The sequence below is a fragment of the Scyliorhinus torazame genome, chromosome 10, assembly GCF_047496885.1.
Source record: "Scyliorhinus torazame isolate Kashiwa2021f chromosome 10, sScyTor2.1, whole genome shotgun sequence".
NCBI lineage: Eukaryota > Metazoa > Chordata > Chondrichthyes > Carcharhiniformes > Scyliorhinidae > Scyliorhinus > Scyliorhinus torazame.
In genome coordinates this window covers 10,483,442-10,504,692 of record NC_092716.1, presented here as the reverse complement: position 1 = coordinate 10,504,692, position 21,251 = coordinate 10,483,442, and the positions used below count along the sequence as shown (strand labels likewise).

The following is a 21,251-nucleotide window of genomic DNA, read 5'->3' as shown; positions in this document are numbered from 1 at the left end:
ATATCTGGTCATAATTACATTTCTGTTTGGGGGATTTTGGCACAGTAGCACAGTGGTTAGCACTGTTGGTTAGCACTATTGCTTCACAGCGCCAGGGTCCCAGGTTCGATTCCCGGCTTGGCTCACTGTCTGTGCGGAGTCTGCCTGTTCTCCCCGTGTCTGCGTGGGTTTCCTCCGGGTTCTCCGGTTTTCTCCCACAAGTCCTGAAAGACGCGTTGTTAGGTGAATTGGACATTCTGAATTCTCCCTCAAGTGTGCCCGAACAGACGCCGGAATGTGGCGACCAGGGGCTTTTCACAGCCACGTCATTGCAGTGTTAATGTAAGTCTACTTGTGGCAATAATAGACTATTGTATTTGTGTGACTACAGACCCACAGCAACATGGTTGAACGTAGAACATACAGTGCAGAAGGAGGCCATTCGGCCCATCGGGTCTGCATTGACCCACTTAAACCCTCACATCCACCCTATCCCCGTAACCCAACAACCCTTCCTCACCTTTTTTGGTCACTAAGGGCAATTTATCATGGCAAATCCACCTAACCTGCACGTCTTTGGATTGTGGAAGGAAACCGGAGCACCCAGAGGAAACCCACGCAGACACGGGGAGAACGTGCAGACTCCGCACAGACAGTGACCCAGCAGGGAATCGAACCTGGGACCCTGGTGCTGTGAAGCCACAGTGCTAATCACTTGTGCTACTATGTTGCCCAAAACTTTTAACATCCCTCTGGAATGGCCCAGCAAGCCTCTCAGATCAAGAAATATTAAGGATGGGTAATGAACCCTGGCCTTGTCAGTGACGCCCACATCCCCCTCAAAGCATTTTTTAAAAAACATCTTGATTCTAAATTTTCTGCCTTGTTTAAAAAGCCCTCCAGGACTTTTATAATCTTTGGGCGGGATTCTCCGTCGGCGGGATCCTCCGTTTCACCGGCAGCGCACTCACGCCCATGGATTTCCCCATTGGCCGGCTGCCGGGAAGGAGGATCCCGCTGCCGGCCAGGGCGCGCCGCACCAGAGAACGGGTACGGCGGGATGTAGGATCTCGCCCCTTAGCTCTGTGATCTACTCCAGCCCTGTTGTCTCCCAAGTCCTCTTGTTGAGAACCCCGCTGATGTTATCTGCGAGAGAGTCTCAAAGAGTAACTTGAAACACGGGTTTTGAGTGATGTATTTTTATTTGGAAATATTGTGAGGAACCATGTACAACCCAGTGAGGAACCAATTGTGTCAACAATCAACAAAGAACATTTATTAAAGTAAAAGAAAATACACATGACAAAAGACAAATATACACTGTGACACTTAAGTATACCCAAAATAACCACGTTCCCTGAACTCACTGAGAAATCTCTTTCCCCAAGCAACATCCAAATGTTAGTAACTCTATAGGTCAAATCCAGCTAATAGTTACCAAACGATACCACATGGGTGACCAAATGTGGGAAATGTCTCTTCCTGGTTCAGCGAAGGCACAAAACTGGATGTTTAGAGGAGAATATCTGCAATCTGCTGTAGCTCTAAATGTTAACTGGGAAAGGCCTCCATGGCTTAGATCACAGATTGAACTGGCCTGCCTGGCTGTAAGTGGGAAAACCAGCCTCTTTCCCCAATGAGGGTGCTAGCGGTTATGCTATTCAATCTCTTTCATATTCCCCTTTCTGGATTCTTGGATTTGAGTTTATTGTCTCGTCGACCGAGGTACAGTGAAAAGTATTGTTCTGCGTGAAGTCCAGACAGATTGTACCATACATGAAAAAACATAGGACATGCAATAGATACACAATGTAAATACATAGCCACAGGCATTGGGTGAAGCATACGGGGTGTAGTATTACTCAACAGAGAAGATGCGAGGTGAGATCAGTTCAGTCCATAAGAGGGTCGTTCAGGAGTCTGGTAACAGCGGGGAAGAAGCTGTTTTTGAATCTGTTCGTGCGTGTTCTCAGACCTTTGTATCTCTTGCCCGATGGAAGAGGTTTGAAGAAAGAATAACACGGGTGGGAGGGGTCGTTGATTCTGCTGCCAACTTTCCCAAAGCTGAGGGAGGTGTACACAGTCAATGGATGGGGGGCGGTTTTGCTTGATGGACTGGGCTGTGTTCTTTACTTTCTGTAGTTTCTTACGGTCTTGGGGCCGAGCAGTTGCCATACCAGGCTGTGATGCAGCCCGATAGGTTGCTTTCTATGGTGCATCTGTAATCATTGGTAAGAGTCAATGTGCGCATGAGGGATTTCCATAGTTCTCTGAGGATGTACACGCGCTGTTGTGCTTTCTTAGTCGTAGCGTTGATGTGGGTGGACCAGGACAGATTGTTGGTGATGTGCACACCTAGGAATTTGAAGCTGTCAACTATCTTCTCCTCGGCACCATTGATGCAGACAGTTGTGTGCACGATACTTTGCTATCTGAAATCACTGACCAGCTTCTTAATTTTGCTGACGTTGAGGGAGAGATTGTTGTTGTTACACCACCCCACTATCTATCTCCCTCCCATATTCTGACTCATCATTGTTTGAGATCTGACCCATACAGTCGTGACATCAGCAGATGGAGTTAGAGCCACATTTTGCCACACAGTCGTGTGTGTATAAGGAGTATAGTAGGGGGCTAAGTGCGTAGCCTTGCGGGACCCCGGCATTGAGGATTATCGTGGAGGAGGTGTTGTTGTTTATCCTGACTGATTGTGGTTTATGGGTCAGGTAGTTGAGGATCCAGTTACAGAGGGAGGAGCCAAGTCCTAGATTCTAGAGTTTTGATATCAGCTTGGCTGGGATTATGGCATTGAAGGCAGAGCTGTAGTCAATAAATAGGAGTCTGACATAGGAGTCCTTGTTCTCAAGATGCTCCAGGGATGTGTGTAGGGCCAGGGAGATGGCGTCTGCTGTGGGCCGGTTGTGGTGGTATGCGAATTGCAGTGGATCAAGGCATTCTGGGAGTATGGAGGTGATGCGCTTCATGGCCAACCTCTCGAAGCACTTCATAACGATCAATGTCAAGAAACCGGACAGTAGTTGTTGAGGGCCAGTCCACTTCCAAGCAGTCACGTAGGAGCTCTTCTTTTGCCTCGGACCAGCAAGGCAGAACCTTCGTAACTGGATTCTCCAACTTAGGTTACTGCTTGTATGTCGGGAGAAGGATCACCGTCTTGTAGCCCAATTTTCCGAAGTGCGGTCGGGGGATGGATCAATAGTAAGTGGCTGCGTCTGGTGGGGTCCTGGGTGTTGGTCGCGGTTTTGGGGGTCGCTGGAGGGGTATGTTCACCATCCGGTCGGGCATCGGGGCTCTGCGAGTATGTGTCAACCTTTTGGCGTGTTTGTGTCCTCGCGTAGGGTCTCTGCCGTTTTGGGGGTGTTTAGTCTGGGTTTGGGTTGCTGGCAGGGTCTTCCTGGGTCAGGTTGAGCTGGGTCCCGTGATCGGTTCCAGTGTTGGTGGTTTAGTCGTGCGCTCCTGGAATCGGGCCTTGGGGTAGGCCTGGTCAGGCCTCCACATGGATTCTTCTCCTTTACTCCATCTGTCGGTAAATTAGGGTCTGGGCGGGTCCTGTGGTGGGGAGCCGGTCAGGTGTTCTGGAAGCCGGGTTGGATACTCTGGGGCTGGGGTCACTTCCTAGGCCGGGTCGGGCGGTCCGGTTTGTGGTGGTATGTATTAGGGGTAATACGGTACACCATGAATGCCGAGGAGCTATTGGAGGACAGATGCTGGGTCCCGATTGGATCTGCCGCCTACTGGGCTCCACCCAGATACGCGGGGTATAAGAACCCGGTTTACTCCCCGCAGCTGGATTCTGTGACTGAGCTGCTGGGGAATAAGTCTGAACAAGTCTGCCAAATAAAGCCTCGATTGAAGTTCTCAACGTCTCGCCTCGTGTGTGATCGATGGTGCTACACGGTTTCTGGGTCGATTCCCAGGTTCGGGTCAGACCTCCAGGTCGGGCCTCTTCCACTTCCAGGTCAAATCCGGGGTCAGGTCATTGGAGGAGTCATGCCGGGTCGGGTCATGAGGGCCGGCCCATGGACATCGGAGGATCTTCAGAACTGTAAGTAAGCATGAACATAAAGTGAAAAGTAAAGATTTTGCTATCTCTTTCGCTCAATTTCCTTGCCTTCAGGAGTTACCATCTGTACAGCCTCACTGAACTCTGGCAAACAATATGCCTGACATGGCCACCCACACCTCAATTTCTCTAGACTACTGCTAATATTGTTATTGGACAAATCTCATCATTCCTCTAGGTACCCGCTAGTCTTGTTATTTTTCTGTAATTTTATTTTCATCTCAAGCTCACTGTTAATCTCATTAACTTTCCACATTCCTGACACCTTGGCAGCCCTCAAGTGCTGACATCTTGCTCATTCCCGATTTTAATCCCTCCACCGTTGCTGATCAGACCCTGAACTCTGGAATTTCCTCCCGCAACTTCTCCACCTCTCGAGCTCACTACTCCTCGAAAGCTACCTCTTTGACCAAAGTTTTGGTCACTTGTCCCACTATTTCCCTGGATGACGGTGTCAGATTTTGCTCCTATGAGGCATTGTCTGGTGGCACAGTAACAGGGGGAAGAGAAGATTGCTTCAATGTCCAAAGGATGTGGGGCGGGATTTACCATGCAACCCACCGTGTGTTTTTCGACGGTGCAGAGGACTCGCCAGCGGGAATTCCAGGTCCCACCTTTACCAATGATGTTCCCATTGACTCCACCCCTCGTCGCTGGTAATTTGGTCCGCCGCCGGTGGGACCGGAATATCCTGTCGACGTGAAGAGCCGGTAAATCTAGCCCACGCATTCTGATCATTCAGATCAATTCACTGAACCTCTGAGTGAGTGAGAGAAAGGAGCAGGAATTGACAGTGTGTGTAGAGGGATGAGAGATATTAAAGATTTAATTAGTACATTTCCATAATTCAATGTTCGTTTATTGGCATCATTTGATATTTGACAGGGGAGATGTATCTGCAAAGGAGCAGAACTATTTATGTATGTTTACACTTCTGTAAAAAGAGAGGATAAAAGTGGAAAATGACAAAAAAAAAAACGAACTGCCAAAAAAAGGCAATGAGGAAAGACGGTCACCAGTGGCTTGGGATCACTGACCGATTCTGCTCCATATTAGGAGGTAGTGCAGCCAGAAACCCTACTTGGCCTCCCTAAGCCAGTGTGAGTGTTGGCTCGGATTCCCAGACCTTCTCTGCCACTCAGACAGTTGCTTATCTTCACCTCACACTTCACTGACAACAGCTGGAGCTGATTGCTCCACATTTATGGTTCAGGAATACATGGGTTCTGGATGCGGAATTTTGATCGTACTGGGGGGTGGGGGTGTTGGGGGGGGGGGAGTGGGGGGGGGAGGGGGGGGCGGGCGAGGGTGTCAGCTCAGGATGTATGTTAAAATCAGTGGGTGGCACGATGGTTAGCACTGCGGCTTCACAGCTCCAGGGTCCCAGGTTCGATTCCCGGCTTGGGTCACAGTCTGTGCGGAGTCTGCACATTCTCTTCGTGTCTGCGTGGGGTACTCCGGGTGCTCCGGTTTCCTCCCACAGTCCAAAGATGTGCAGGTTGTCATAATATACACCAGTATATCATGGTGCAGACACACACACACACTGATGGACATGCAGTGGGACCAATCAGCATACACAACACCGCAGCCAATCACCAGTGAGAGCACACGCACTATAAAGTCAGGGGACACCAGAGTTCCCGCTCATTCTAGCAGCAGCCAGCTCAGAGCACAGAGCTCACAGCCTGCAACACAGACATTCACCATGTGCTGAGTGCATCGCCTGGTTAGGACTAGGCAAGGGTCAACAGTTAAAGCTGGTATTGCATTTACCCACAGTTCAAGTATGTTAATATAGTTCACCTTATAATAAAAGAGAGTTGCACCACTTCCAGTCTTGGTGACCTGTTAGTGATCCAGAACACCCAAAACATCATGATACCAGGGTTGGTTGCATACTAGCACTTCTGAGACTCACCTGCAACTAATCAGCATTCCGGCATCCTGAAGTATGGAGGACATCAACCCGCCGCCGCCGCTCCGCATCGTTGGTACCTCAGCATATAGTGACGAGCAGCAACGATACCCAGGCAAGATGTTCAAGATCCGGGTTCCGCAGCAGCTCCAGTGCCACGGCGATCTCCGCGAAAACTGGCAGGCATTCCGGCAAAAGTTTGAAATCTTCCTGCTGGCAGCCGAACTAGAAGACCTGGCAGACCCTGAAAAAACAGAGCTTCTCCTCACCATCGCCGGTGCGAGAGCAGAAGAAATCTTTTAAAAATTCAAGTTCTCCAAGGGGCAAAACAGGAGCGACTTCCAGGCAGTCCTGGACAAATTTGGCAAATACTGTGAGGAAAACACACTCCAACCAGCAAGAAAAGGTGAGAGAAGCGCCAGTACTCACCTCGAGGCAGAAATCCCGGAGCAGAGAACGATTGTGGTCGGCGGCCATCTTTGTAAAGGAACTGCACTTGCGCAGTTGCGCGACGCCACGCATGCGCAATCACGAAAACGGCCATCAGTTAATGAACCACGATCTGCGCATGTGCAAACGCCTCCTATGTGCTACGTCACGCTTGTCATGGCGTCAGAAGCCCCGGACCACGCCCATTTAAAGGGGAAACGCCCCAAATCAAAGAAAAAATCTTTTAAAGCTGTAAAACAACCTTCCTTCACCTGGAATGACAGCACAATGCCTCAAATTGAACCAAGAAATGAAATAAACCGCTGAAGAACCCTGCAACAAGCAGTTACCTACCCCCAAACCGAGTCCGATTCCGACTTCCCGCAGACCAGTGACACTGAGGACCCGAGGGAGCCTTTCCAGTCGCTGTTATAACAAAGAACAGGCGGTCCCCGAATCATAACCACCAGCCGCTGTCGGTGCACAGCATTGATCCAGACGACGAGTGGTGTGCCACCTTGACGGTCAACCAATCCCAGATACGATTCCGCCTGGACACTGGTGCTTCCGCTAATCTCCTAGCGTGGTCAGCCTTTCAGACCCTTGGGGTTAAACCAACCATTCTTCCGTCGACCTGCCAACTAGTGGACTACAATGGCAACGTCATTCCTGCTACCGGTTCATGCCAACTCGAAGTGACGCACAACTCGTGAAAAGCCATCTTTCCCTTTGAGATCACAGGCTCCTCGAAGGACTCTCTGCTAGGCGCACAGGCGTGCAAACTCCTAAACCTCGTTCAACGAGTACACTCTCTCTCTCCAGAGGACACATCTACCTTCCAGGATGCGGACTTCAGGGCACAACTCAATGCCATCATTGACCAGCACCGTGACGTTTTCGAAGGCATGGGCACGCTTCCATACACTTACAAAATCCTGCTCAAACAAGACACCACGCCTGTGGTTCATGCACCTCGCAGAGTCCCAGCACCCCTCAAGGACCGCCTCAAGCAGCAGCTGCAGGACCTCCAGGACCAAGGAGTGCTCTCCAGAGTGACAGAACCAACCGACTGGGTCAGTTCCATGGTGTGCGTAAAGAAGCCCTCCGGCGAGCTCCGGATCTGCATTGACCCAAAGGATCTGAATCGCAACATAATGAGGGAGCATTACCCTATCCCCAAGCGCGAGGACATCACGTGCAAGATGGCTCGGGCCAACATCTTCACCAAACTTGATGCCTCGAAAGGATTCTGGCAAACTCAACTAGACAGGTCCAGCAGAAAGCTGTGTACCTTTAATACCCCGTTTGGCAGATACTGCTACAACAGGATGCCGTTTGGGATTATATTGGCATCAGAAGTATTCCACCGGATCATGGAGCAAATGATGGAGGGCATTGAAGGTGTGCGCATCTATGTTGACGACATCATCATTTGGTCCACCACCCCGCAAGAGCATATCAGTCGCCTCCAGCGCGTTTTCAAACGAATACGGGACCAAGGCCTTCGCCTGAACAGAGCCAAATGTTCCTTCGGCCAGACGGAACTCAAGTTCCTAGGGGACCACATCTCCCGGTTGGGTGTGCGGTCGCATGCGGACAAGGTGGCAGCCATCACGGCCATGCAGAAGCCAGCGGATAAGAAGGCGGTCCTCCGATCTTTGGGCATGGTCAACTTCCTGGGGAAGTTCATCCCCAACCTCGCCTCCCATACCACAGCTCTCCGGAACCTGGTCAGGAAGACGACAGACTTCCAATGGCTTCCCGCCCACGAGCGCGAATGGGAGGAGCTTAAGACCAAGCTTACCACGGCCCCGGTATTGGCATTTTTTGACCCCACGAAGCAAGCAAAAATTTCAACGGATACCAGCCAATCCGGCATTGGGGCGGTGCTCCTGTAACGCGATGAGGCCTCATCATGGGCCCCCATTGCATATGCGTCATGTGCCATGACCCCCACGAAACAGCGCTGCGCGCAGATCGAAAAGGAGAGCCTGGGCCTGTTGACTGGGGTCGACAAATTTCATGATTACGTGTACGGCCTCCCCCAATTCACTGTCGAGGCCGACCATCGCCCGCTGGTCAACATTATACTGAATGATATGACCCCTCACCTCCAGCGCATTCTGCTTAACTCCGGCAGTCCGATTTCCAGCTCCTATACACCCTGGGCAAGGACCTGATCATAGCCGACGCTCTGTCCAGGGCAGTCAACACCCCGTGTGACCCAGAGGGGTTTGTCTGCCAGGTTGATGCCCATGTGGCCTTCACGGCCTCCAATCTGCAGGCCACGGATGAACGCCTCATCCACATTCGCCGCGAGACTGTGGCTGACCCCCTACTAAAGCGTGTCATGCGCCACATGACGGACAGGTGGCTCAAGGGCAAATGCCCAGAGTTCTACGATATCAGAGACGATCTGGCAGTAGTCGATGGTGTCCTCCTGAAGCTGGACCGCATCGTGATCCTGCACAGCATGCGCCAGCTCGTTTTGGAACAGCTGCACGAGGGATATCGCGGCGTGGAGAAGTGCCGACGGAGGGCCCGAGAGGCTGTGTACTGGCCCGGCATCAATGAGGACATCGCCAACACAGTGCTCAACTGCCCCACCTGTCAGCGGTTCCAGCCGGCCCAACTACGTGAGACCCTACAGCTCCATGAGTTGGTCACGTCCCCTTGGTCTAAGGTAGGCGTTGACCTGTTCCATGCGCGCGGCAGGGACTATGTTCTGATTGTAGACTATTTTTCAAAACTACCCGGATGTCGTACGCCTGCACGACATCACATCATCGGTTGTCATCCGTGCCTGCAAGGAGACCTTTGCGCGTCACGGCATCCCACTCACTGTGATGTCAGACAATGGCCCCTGCTTCGCGAGCCAGGAATGGTCCAACTTTGCCAGCAGGTACAACTTTGTGCATGTGACATCCAGTCCCCTGCACCCCCAATCCAATGGCAAAGCGGGAAAGGGCATCCACATCGTCAAACGGCTCCTCTGCAAGGCTGCCGATGCAGGATCCGACTTCTACCTCGCCTTGCTGGCCTATCATTCGGCCCCACTCTCCACGGGCCTGACGCCAGCCCAGCTGCTCATGGGTTGCACCCTCAGGACCACGGTGCCGTCGATTCACGTCCCAGACCTCGACCACGTTCCGGTCCTTCAGCGGATGCAACAGTCTCGTGCACAACACAAGGCGGCGCATGCCGCTCGGGCGACTGATCTCCCTGCTCTGGCACCGGCTGACAACGTCCGCATCCATCTTCCAGAGGGTGGCTGATCTGCAACTGTTGTGGTTCTTCGGCAGGTGTCTCCCGGCTCGTTCCTGGTTCATCTGCCAGATGGTTCCATTCGCCGCCGCAATCGGCGTGCCCTTCGTCTCGTTCCACGCTCGCCACATGATCCTCCACCGGTGCCACGCCCTCCTGTTGTCCCCAACCTGGACTATATGGAGATTCCGAATACTTTGCATCCTCCTCATTCTGCCGTGGCCCAGCCCGTTCCTCAGCCGGTGGCTCCTGACCACCCTTGAGGCGGTCAACCCGAATTCGTCGCCCACCTCAGAGACTTGACTTATGAGTTTTACGATGTTGGACTCTTTGATCTGTTCTGTTATCCTGTTTCATCGTTCCAGTAGTTTGTATATAATGTTCATTTCGTTGTTGGTGTGACACCCTATTTCTCTGCACCAGGCACCTTCCCGTGTAAATAGATTAGCCTCATGTACATAGTCATGTAAATAACACGCACACACATAGTCAGGTACATTCACTACACGGTATTTATTGTCACGCAGGCACATATTCTTTATATAAAAGGGGGGATGTCATAATATACACCAGTATATTATGTTGCAGACACACACACACACACTGATGGACATGCAGTGGGACCAATCAGCATACACAACACCGCAGCCAATCACTAGTGAGAGCACACGCACTATAAAGACAGGGGATGGGAGAGCTCCCGCTCATTCTAGTCGCAGCCAGCTCGGAGCACAGAGCTCACAGCCTGCAACACAGACATTCAGCATGTGCTGAGTGCATCACCTGGTTAGGACTAGGCAAGGGTCAACAGTTAAAGCTGGTATTGCATTTACCCACAGTTCAAGTATGTTAATATAGTTAACCTTATAATAAAATAGAGTTGCACCACTTCCAGTGTTGGTGACCTGTTTGTGATCCAGAACACCCAGCACATCACAGGTGAGGTGGATTGGCTATGCTAAATTGCCCTCAGTGTCCAAAAAGATTAGATGGCGTTATTGGATTATGGGGATAGAGTGGAGGTATGGGTTTATGTAGGATGCTCTTTCTAAGGGCCAGTGCAGACTTGATAGGCCGAATGGCCTCCTTCTGCACTGTAAATTCTATGATACTACGACGTGCTTGTTAGGTGAATTGGACACTCTGAGTACTCCCTCTGTGTACCCGAACAGGCGCCGGAATGTGGCGACGAGGGAGTTTTCACAGTAACTTCATTGCAGTGTCCACATGTGACACTAATAAAGGTTCTATGCCAGTGTATGTGCAATGCACCAAACATCCCGGCTTCACTCAAGTACGTTTTAGTGAATGTGCATTACCCCCCCACCCCCCACAACCCCCACACCCCTCCCCCCGGGAGAGATGTGTTGGTTTTTAATATTTAAATATTCAGCAATTCGAGAATTTCAGTGAGGTTTTCACCAGGATTTAAATTGAACACAAGATGAATGGCTTTTCTGAAAGTTTCCATTGAAACACAGGTAAGGGACTCAAGAACCATTCACGATGCTCATTAGAAGCCAAGCTTATAGGTATCAATAAATACTCAGTGCTCAAAGTTGCTTCCATTGGGAAATGGCTTGTGGAGAGTACTTGTGGTGAGAGGCTAATTTCCACAGTTCTGGAGTTATTCAGACTCAGTATCAGGGTGGGTGTCTTAAGATTGGACCTCGGATAAGGAACATGACAATTTGAATCTTGTGCTGTTCTTTTTCCGGAGAGCGAGCGTCGCTGGTACGACCTGAAGTCGCCAGTTCTAATTGCCCTTGAGAAGATGGTGGTGAGCTGCCTTCTTGAACCGCGGCAGTCCCTGTGGTGTCGGTGCACCCACGGTGTCGTTAGGGAGGCAGTTCCAGGGTTGTGACCCAGCGACAGTGAAGGAACGACGATCTCGTCCAAAGCCAGGATGGTGAGTGTCAGTAAGATTACTGCGGGTGTTGGAATCTGAGTGGCTCGGAGGGGAGGGTGCAGGTGCTGGGGTTTCCACGACTCTCCCGTCTTTGCCCATCCAGAGGTTGTGGGTTTGGAATGTGTTCTGCGCTCTCTTCTGCAGAGAGAGAAATGATCAGTCTGACGAGAGAGTGCGATGACATCTGTTCACCAGATGGATGGAGTGTTTTGGTGAGGGTGACTCTGGGGCAGAGGCAGGAAATTAGATCAAGGTGAAGTGCAGGGGATGAATGGATGCAGATGTGAGGAAGCGAATCATGGATCCACGTGCAAAGTGAATGGTTATAGGAAGTGATGTGTTCGAGAAGGTAGAAGGAGCAGGTGTAGGTCATGTGCAGAAGAGGTTGGAGGTGAATGTGCAAATGCACTTACCTCTCCTGGAGTGGTTAGATCATTAGTTAGGTTACTTCCTGCACTGAATCGAGGGTCATGGTACATTGCCCCTGCTGTGCCTCCTGGACAATGTCTGGCCATTTCCCTCCATGTGTCTGTAGCAAATCTCCACCTCCCATTGCCAGTGTAAGGCCATCTCTTTCTGATACCTCACTGAACTCCAGCAATGCATCAAGGAATGGGTCATTCAATCTTAGCGCAGCCACTGAACATCTGAATCCATCACAAAACTTCTGCCCCCACTTTGCTGCAACCCTTCTACATTCTGTCCTTGGTTTGGTCCTTGAAATGCCCCAGTTGTGATGTGCCACGAGGATTCTTGTCATTCCGCAGCCTGGTGTTTAACACCAAGACTGCAGATAATATTATAATGAGGTATCTCCATTTAAATGTCATAACCTGATGCATGGAAACTTCTTCTGGGTTTGATGCCTGACATGACACACAGTCCCTGCCCCTTTTAGATTCATCATGGGATACTTTATATTTGCAGCCCCCTTGTTTTTTGGACTTACCCAGAAGCGGACACATCGGGTGGGATTTACCGGTCCCGCTGCGACGACTCCCCACCGCGGCGTCCCCGAGGTGGAGGGTGGGAATAAGGGGGAAACCCCATTGAGAGTGACGGGACCAGAAGCTCCGACCACTGGCCTCGTCCACCACCGCAAAACACACCCATTAGGGTGGCGGGGGGGGGGGCAGCAGAAACCTGCCCAGCTTTGTTATGTCGGCCCCGCTGAACACCTTTGTAAATTTAACATTGGTCACCTCTTTTTTGTAATATAAATTTAGAGTACCCAATTCATTTTTTCCAATTAAGGGGCAATTTAGCGCGGCCAATCCACCTACCCTGCACATCTTTGGGTTGTGGGGGTGAGACCCACGCAAACGTGGGGAGGATGTGCAAATGTGAGAATAGGGGCTGGTCTAGCACAGTGGGCTAAACAGCTGGCTTGTGATGCAGAACAAGACAGCAGCACGGGTTCAATTCCCGTACCGGCCTCCCCGAACAGGCGCCGGAATGTGGCGACCAGGGTCTTTTCGCAGTAACCTCATTGAAGCCTACTTGTGACAATAAGCTATTTTTATTATTATTCCAGCCTGCTTTCCACAGTAACTTCATTCGAAGCCTACTTGTGACAATAAGTGATTTTCATTTAATTTCATTATTATTAAACTCCACACGGACAGTGACCCAGAGCCGGGATCAAACCTGGGACCTCGGCGCCGTGAGGCAGCAGTGCTAACCATTGTGCCACCGCGCTGCCCTTAACATTGGCCACCTTCTGAGTCTTCTCACTTCTGGGGAGAGGAGTTGCCCCCTGGTGAGGGGAGGCGGTGGTGCAGTGGTATTGTCACTGGACGAGTAATCCAGAGGCCCAGGGTAATACTTCTGGCAATTTGGGTTCAAATCCCACCGCAGGGCTGCTGCAGACACAGTGGACTACGTGGACTCCTTCTGCACAAGTACAACTCTGTGATTCCATAAAGGGCATTAGTGAGCACGATGGGCTGATGCAGCAATTGATGATAGTTTGGCGGTACCACCACACAGGCTAGTTTTCGAGATTTGTTCGTGATATTTAAATTCCACAAGCTGCCCTGGTGAGGTTTGAACCCATGTCCCCAGAGCATCAAAGCCTAGGCCTCTGGATTTTGAAACCAGTGATATTGGGGTGGAACAGTAGCACAGTGGTTAGCACTGCTGCTTCACAGCTCCAGGGTCCCAGGTTCGATTCCCGGCTTGGGTCATTCTCCGTGCGGAGTCTGCATGTTCTCCCTCGTGGGTTTCCTCCAGGTGCTCCGGTTTCCTCCCACTGTCCAAAGATGTGCAAAGGTGGATTGGCCATGATGAATTGCCCCTCAGTGTTCAAAATGTTAGGTGAGGTTACTGGGTTACGGGGATAGGCTGGTGGTGTGGGCTTAAGTAGGGTGCTCTTTCCAAGGGCCGGTGCAGACTCGATGGGCCGAATAGCCTATTCTGCACTGTAAATTCTCTGACCCTATGATTACCGCTGTGCCACCTTCCCCCATTAGCCTCAGCTCCTCACCATTCTTGTCAATCTTTGATTCTCCAGTGCCTCTATTTCCTTTATGTACAATGAAGATGAGAACTGTACGCAGTAAATATTAGACTGTGTACCCTGGGATTCTGAACTAGAGGCAAGAATGTTACCATTGATCCAAAGTCCGTCCAGCCAACAGCAAAGCAGGGCTTTTACATCCTCTGGGAGTACACGAGGTAATGAGTTCCTATTGAACTGTTTTCTCCGCTGTTTGACCCGAGATTGTCAGCCTAGCTTTTTGTGACAGTTAAAAGACTGTTTCAGCGGAAAAAGATTTAAGTCTGTTTTTTGGGGTGTTTGGAGGGGTTGTTCTTGGCGGCCGCAGTGCCGAGAATCACCCCGCTATCCAACGGCACTTTGCCGTCTTAGTTAATCTCGGGGAATTTCTCCTCGCCAAGATCATACTTAGAGCGATTTCCTGTTGCCGAGCTGAACCCGCCATCAGGAACGGCAGCACGCCGATCGAGGCGCCATTTTGAACGGCATCACCATTCGTTCCCCCTCCCTCCATTTTAGGAGCCCCCCCCCCCCCGCTTTATTGACCCCCTCCTCAACCTTCTCTCGACCTTTGCAAGCCCCCCCTCACCAATAGGTAAGGCTTCCCAAACTCCCCTTGGGTTTGGGGGGCCTGACAGTGCCAACCAGGCACCCGACCCAGGCTGGCACTGCCAAGGTGCCGAAGTGCCAGGGGAGTGCCAGGGTACCACCTTTCCATGTCCCTGACCATCAGAGGGTTTTGAATGGCCTGAGATACCTCACAAGGTGCCAATAAGCCTGGTCCACATTTCTGTAGACCAGAAATAAACAGCGCCTACTTGTGACAATAAAAATTATTATTATTATGAGTGATGGCATGTTTCTCAATCCTCAGTTTTGGTCTGATCAAATTTCCATTCCTAACTCGACAACGAACTCAAGATAGAATTCATTCACACACTCACACGCAAGAGGAGGGTCTTAACTTTGCCCCTTTTTCACTCATACAATAGAAGTGGAGGAATAGAGAGAGAAAGATTTACAGAGAAATGAGCACAAAATAATCATTTTGCATGAGTCCAGAGTCCAGAATCAAAGTCCCATTAGGATGTTCTTTCATAGAGGTCAGCAGGTTGAAGACTGATGCTGGATAATTCATTTTTACATTAGAGATAACTTACATGATAGGATAGGCATATAGTGATGAACTCGTCCTGCAGGCACTGGTACAACAGTTCAGACATTCCAGTGGAAACAGTGTAAATGGCTTTCACCTGGACTGAGCCCTTGTTCTGAGCTGCTGCCTGCTGGATGGAAAGTGGCCAACTGATTGACAGTGCAGTAAGAAAGTGTTACAGGTTCCTGCAGCTAGGGGGTCATGTCACAGGACTCCCAGCTGTCCATTTTGGCTTATCAAAGGATGTGTATTTCTTTGTCTGGATTCTTGAGATTGCTAATGTTCCAACCATTAGGCTGGAGTGTCCTTTGTCATAGCTGACTGATAGACTCTGGTGGCTTATGAAATGGAGATGGCCATTGAAGAATTCCTTTTGCTTTGATCTCCGCAGCCACGGAGCTCATTGGAGTCTCTTCAGAGATAACGAGATGCTAGCTTCTCTGATACTGACAGGGTTGCAAGTAGACAACGCTTTCATCTTTATAATGTTTGTGTACTATTTTTTAGGTTGTAGGAAGCAGCTATTGATCTGTACATACATATTTTGTGAAAATATAATGTGAGGACTTAGCTCAGTTGCATAATTAACATCAAAATGCTACACTTTCCTCCATGGTTGCACCAATGTGGGAATAGCAAACAGATATACTGTGACTGTGAGAAGGGATTTAGGTCACTTACACAGAATTTACATCAAGAATACAGCACAGGAAAGAGGCCATTGGATACAACCTACAACCACCCCTCTTCATTTCACTCTATTTGCCCATGTCGCCATCTCTGTCATATACTTATCAGCTCGCCCGTAAATTTCTCTGCACTATCCATTTCAACTTCTGTGGCAGTAAATCCCACACTTGCACCATTCTCCGAGTAAATGCACTTCTTCAGGATTTCATATTGGGTTTATTCATGTCTATCTTAAATTGGTGGTCCCCAATTTTACTCTTACCCCCCTACTGGAAACATCTTCTTTGCTTCTATTTAATAAAGCAGCTTCATTGTTATCAAGACCCCTGTTAGGTTGCCCCCCAAAGTTTAAAGCTGAACAAAATCATTCCAATATCCATGTACTCCTTACGGAAAGGTATTAGCACTCGCTTCGCTACCCCATGCCTCTTTGTCTAGGAATGCTGAGGCTCATCATGCCAGGCTGAGGCTCTTCCTGTTGAGATTAGAAAACCCAAGACACATAAATAAATTCTTCCATCCTGACAGCACTCCCGAGATATCTGCACGCTCCAATTCTGGCTTCTTGGGCATCCTCTATTTGCATTGCTCCATCACCTGTGGCCCTGACTTCAGCTGCCTGGGCCCAAAGCTCAGAAATACCATCCGGATACCTCCTCATTCCTCACCCCCCCCCTCTCCTCCCTTTCCTAAAAGCTACCTCCTTGGCCAAGCTTTTGATCTCCAGCACTAATATCTCCATGATGAAACTGCGTACCAAATGTGTTTCATAATCACCCCGGTGAGGCACCCTAAGGTGACTTTAGTGTGTTTAAAGAGGTTGCGAAAATGTAAGTTGTTACTGTTTGATCCTGTGGCTGCACTGTTCGATATAGTTCAGCTTCAATCATCAGTCGAAACGCAAGAGAGAGCTATTTTGGAAAAGGTTCCTTAGAAACTCGTATAATGTTTGCAGGTGGGGTGGGGGGTGAGGTTTGCATTCTTGTACGATTATTTTGGGCAGTTTTCATTCGGTTTGACATGTGACAGAATGATTTTCTTTTCCAGAGCTAAACTCAGCCGTAAATCCAGATGGATTCCAGCTGTTGTGTAAACGGAGATGATCTCAGCAGAGTGTCGGTCTAGAGGGGAGGGCAGAGTGCGATTAAAATGGAAGTTCCTGCTGTTTGATGTGACAGTGCAATCTATATTTATCAGCAGATAAGTGCAGGAGGGCAGAGTGCCTTCGGAGAAATGTCTGGACCCTGGCTCCCGGTTGGTGCTGGCTCTGCTTCCAAAGCGTGTTGAAGCTGAGGTTTGCTTATCTTCTCCTCGCACATGAGACTTAAACGAAAGAGTGGGGATCAAAAAGTAATGATTGGCACATCTCGGCGCCAATTTCATTAGATTTGCAACGTCCAGCTGGGATTTCCTTCCCTTGAGTGGCAGACAGACGTGACACACTTTGCTATTTGAGCTCAACTTTTCTACCCTATCAAACTTGCTGCCCAGAAAGAAAGACTTGCATTTTTATAGCACCTTCACAAAATCAGGACATCCCACGATGCCGCGTGCTTTACAACCAATGATGTACCTTTGAATTGCATTCGCTATTGCAATGTCGGGCTCACAACCGCAAGCTTCCGAAAATAACAACCAGGTGATGGCCAGATCATTTGGTCGAGTGACGTTGCAGAATTCACTACCCCCGAGTGCGGTGGATGCTGGGATATTGAGTGAATTTAAGAAGGAGACGGACAGATTTCTAATCTGCAATGGGGATTGAAGGGTCATGGAGAGCAGGCAGGAAAGTGGAGCTGAGGCCGAGAGGAGATCGGCCATGATCTTATTGAATGGCGGACTGGGTTGGAGGGGCTGATTTTCCCACTACGGCTCCTAGTTCTTATGTTGTTTGAGGGATAAGTATGATTATAGAATCATAGAATTTGCAGTGCAGAAGGAGGCCATTCGGCCCAGCGAGTCTGCCCCGGCCCTTGGAAAGAGCACCCTACCCAAGCCCACACCTCCACCCTATCCCTGTAACCCAGTAACCCCACCTCACCTTTTTGGACACTAAGGACAATTTAGCATGGCCAATCCACCTAATCTGCACATCTTTGAACTGTGGGAGGAAACCGGAGCACCCGGAGGAAACCCACGCACACACGGGGAGGACGTGCAGACTCCGCACAGACAGTGACCCAAGCCGGGATTCGAACCTGGGACCCTGGTGCTGTGAAGCAACTGTGCTAACCACTGTGACACCGTGCTGCTATTGACGAGGAGCATGCAGGACTCACCTACACTTCCTCAAAACGATGCTGCGGGATCTATTGCATCCATTTGAGAGGATTCGGTTCAACGCATGACCCAAAAGGGAGCGTCGCTGTCAGTGCACCACTTCCGCACTGCAAGATAGAAGCACCAGCCCAGATTTTATGTTCAAGTCTCTGGTGTGGAACTGGAGCATATGAAATCGCAGCTGAAGGAGGCCATTTGGCCCTGCAAATCTGTTCCCCCATGCAACATGTCTGTGGCTCACTTCTGCCCCACCTCCACCTTCCCACACTAGCCCCAGATCCTCCAGATCCTTCAGTATTTATTGCCCATCCCTAACTACTCCTGAACTGAGTGCCTTGCTCGGGAATGCCAGAGAGCAATTAAGAGTCAACTATATTATTGTGGATTTGAAGACACGTGTAGGCCAGATCAGGTAAGGATGGCAGATTTCCTTCCCTCAGGGACATTAGTGAGCCAGATGGGTGTTCACAGTAATTGGCGGAACGCCATTACTGAGACTACCTTTCAATTCCAGATTTTTTAAATTAAATAATTGAATATAAATTCTACCAGCTGCTATGGAGGGATTTTGATTTGATTTGATTGATTATTGTCACATGTATTAGTATACAGTGAAAAGTATTGTTTCTTGCATGCTGTACAAACAATGCATACCGTACATAGGGAAGGAAGGAGAGACTGCAGAATATAATGTTACAGTTATAGCAAGGTGTAGAGAAAAGATCAACTTAATACGAGGTAGGTCCATTCAAAAGTCTGATGGCAGCAGGGAAGAAACTGTTCTTGAGTCGGTTGGTACGTGAACCTGACAGAAGAAGGTGGAAGAGAGTATGTCCGGGGTGCGTGGAGTCCTTAATTATGCTGGCTGCCTTTCCGAGACAGCGGGAAGTGTAGACAGAGTCAATGGGTGGGAGGCTGGTTTGCGTGATGGACTGGGCTACATTCACGACCTTTTGTAGTTTCCTGCAGTCTTGGGCAGAGCAAGATCCATATCAAGCTGTGATACAACCAGAAAGAATGCTTTCTATGGTGCATCTGGAGAAGTTGGTGAGGGTCGTAGCTGACATGCCAAATGTCCTTAGTCTTCTGAGAAAGTAGAATCGTTGGTGGGCTTCCTTAACTATAGTGTCGGCATGGGGGGACCAGGACAGGTTGTTGGTGATCTGTACACCTAAAAACCCAGGTCCTCAGAGCATTAGCCTGAGACATTGGATTAGTAGCCCAGTGACATTACCACAAGGCCACTATCTCTCCCACCAGCAAAACAAATACTATTTCCTTAACTAAAAACTTACAAGGAAACTTGTGTGCATATGTGTCTGCGTGGGTTTCCTCCGGGTGCTCCGGTTTCCTCCCACAGTCCAAAGATGTGCAGGTTAGGTGGATTGGCCATGCTAAATTGCCCTTCATGTCCAAAATAGTTAGGTGGGGTTACTGGGTTACGCGGATGGGGTGGAGGTGTGGGCTTAAGTGGTGTGCTCTTTCCAAGGGCCGGTGCAGACTCGATGGGCCGAGTGGTCTCCTTCTACACTGTAAATTCTATGAAGTCTATGTCGTCACAGCACTTGAACAGTTAAACATGCACTGAATTGATCAGCAAATACTTTTTTAAAACACCTGCTGAGGACAATGGAAAGGTGGAGCGAGAGGGGAACCGTCCCTCCACACCATACTCACTGTTGCGATCTGAAGGGATCTCTCCTCGTCTCTGTCCAAAATGGCCCGTCGCTTATTCTGACGCTGTGACCCTGTGTCCTAGATTCCCCAGCCAGGGGGAAACACTTTCTCAGCATCTACCCTGTCAGCCCCTTAAGAATTTTAGATATTTCAAATAGTTCAACTCAGGAACCTTCAAACTCAGAGGTGGGAGTGTGGCCCACTGAACAACAGCTCAACACATAGCACTTACAGCCTGGAAACAGGCAATTTGGCCGTCCATACTGCCTTCCTCACAAATATATAGTCCCAATCACGCTAACATTCGGGGCTGGAATTCCCCGGCCGTTGCGATTCACTTTTCCCGCCGGCGGGGCACTCCTACTCCTGGGTTTCCCAGCGGCATGGGGTGGCTTCTGTGGGAAGCCCCATTGGGAAGCAGCAGGAAGGTAGAATCCTGCCTCCAGCGAACGGATGGAGGTTGAGTAACACGCCACTGGGGACAGGGAGAATCCAGCCCCTGATATCACTTTACCCCCATTTCCTTCACCCAGCTAACCAATTGGATGTAAAATGTCGACGATGAGTTTCTAGTCTGAATCATCAATCCGGGACGTGAATCCCGCTGCCTAGAAACCATCTGCCTGAAGAGATTCAAGATGTTTTCATTCATGTGACACACACGCACAGGCCCACCAAAAAACACACACGTTTAAAAACAACCTCTGTCCCTAACCTCACGGGGTGCGAACATTTGATTGAAGCTACCTCGACGAGCCGAGCAGAGACCGTACATCAGACGGAGCCACATGACTCAGTACCACAGACATTTTCTACATTTGTAGAGATTAGAACGAGATCCCGTCATCCTGCCTCCCTCAGCCTCCGCAGTGGCGTGCCAGTATAATTAATTTCCTTTGTCCGAGCCGATTGATTCTATTCCAGTCTCTTTTAAGTGTGGCTACATCGCCACGTTCACATTGGGAATTCAATTTAAAAATAACACATGGTTCTGGACGGGGTTCCAAATGGAACTTCTTCTGTTTATATGAATATTTCTCTTCTTCCTGAATTGAGTGCATTTGAGGGAAGGGAGGAAATGCCCTTTCATGACCCTTGGCAGTCACTTTGTTTATTCAGCTTTGTGATTGCAGAACATTCTGTTTGCCTTTCTCCCCGTCCACAGATGTGTGTCTGAACTTTTTATTTACTCTGCCACGTGCTCTCTCTCTCTCTCTCTCTCGCTCCCATTCCATACACGTTTTCCCCCCTCTCTCCCTCAACCTCTCGCCCCTTTTACACTTTCAGTCAGTCTCACGCTCTCCCCACAGACTCCCGTTCCGTCACCCTGAATTTAAAGGGAGCTTTGTGGGTGACCGAAATGTGCTGTGG

General features: G+C 49.7%; 1 long non-coding RNA gene across 1 annotated transcript; it reads right to left on the bottom strand.

Moving 5' to 3' along the window:
- Positions 1 to 1,228: 1,228 nt before the first annotated feature.
- Positions 1,229 to 20,879, bottom strand: LOC140430361 (uncharacterized). Its single transcript, XR_011949389.1, has 2 exons — positions 20,596 to 20,879; positions 1,229 to 4,040 (listed from the first exon to the last, which is right to left on the bottom strand). It is a non-coding gene; the product is annotated as an uncharacterized lncRNA (long non-coding RNA).
- Positions 20,880 to 21,251: the final 372 nt, after the last annotated feature.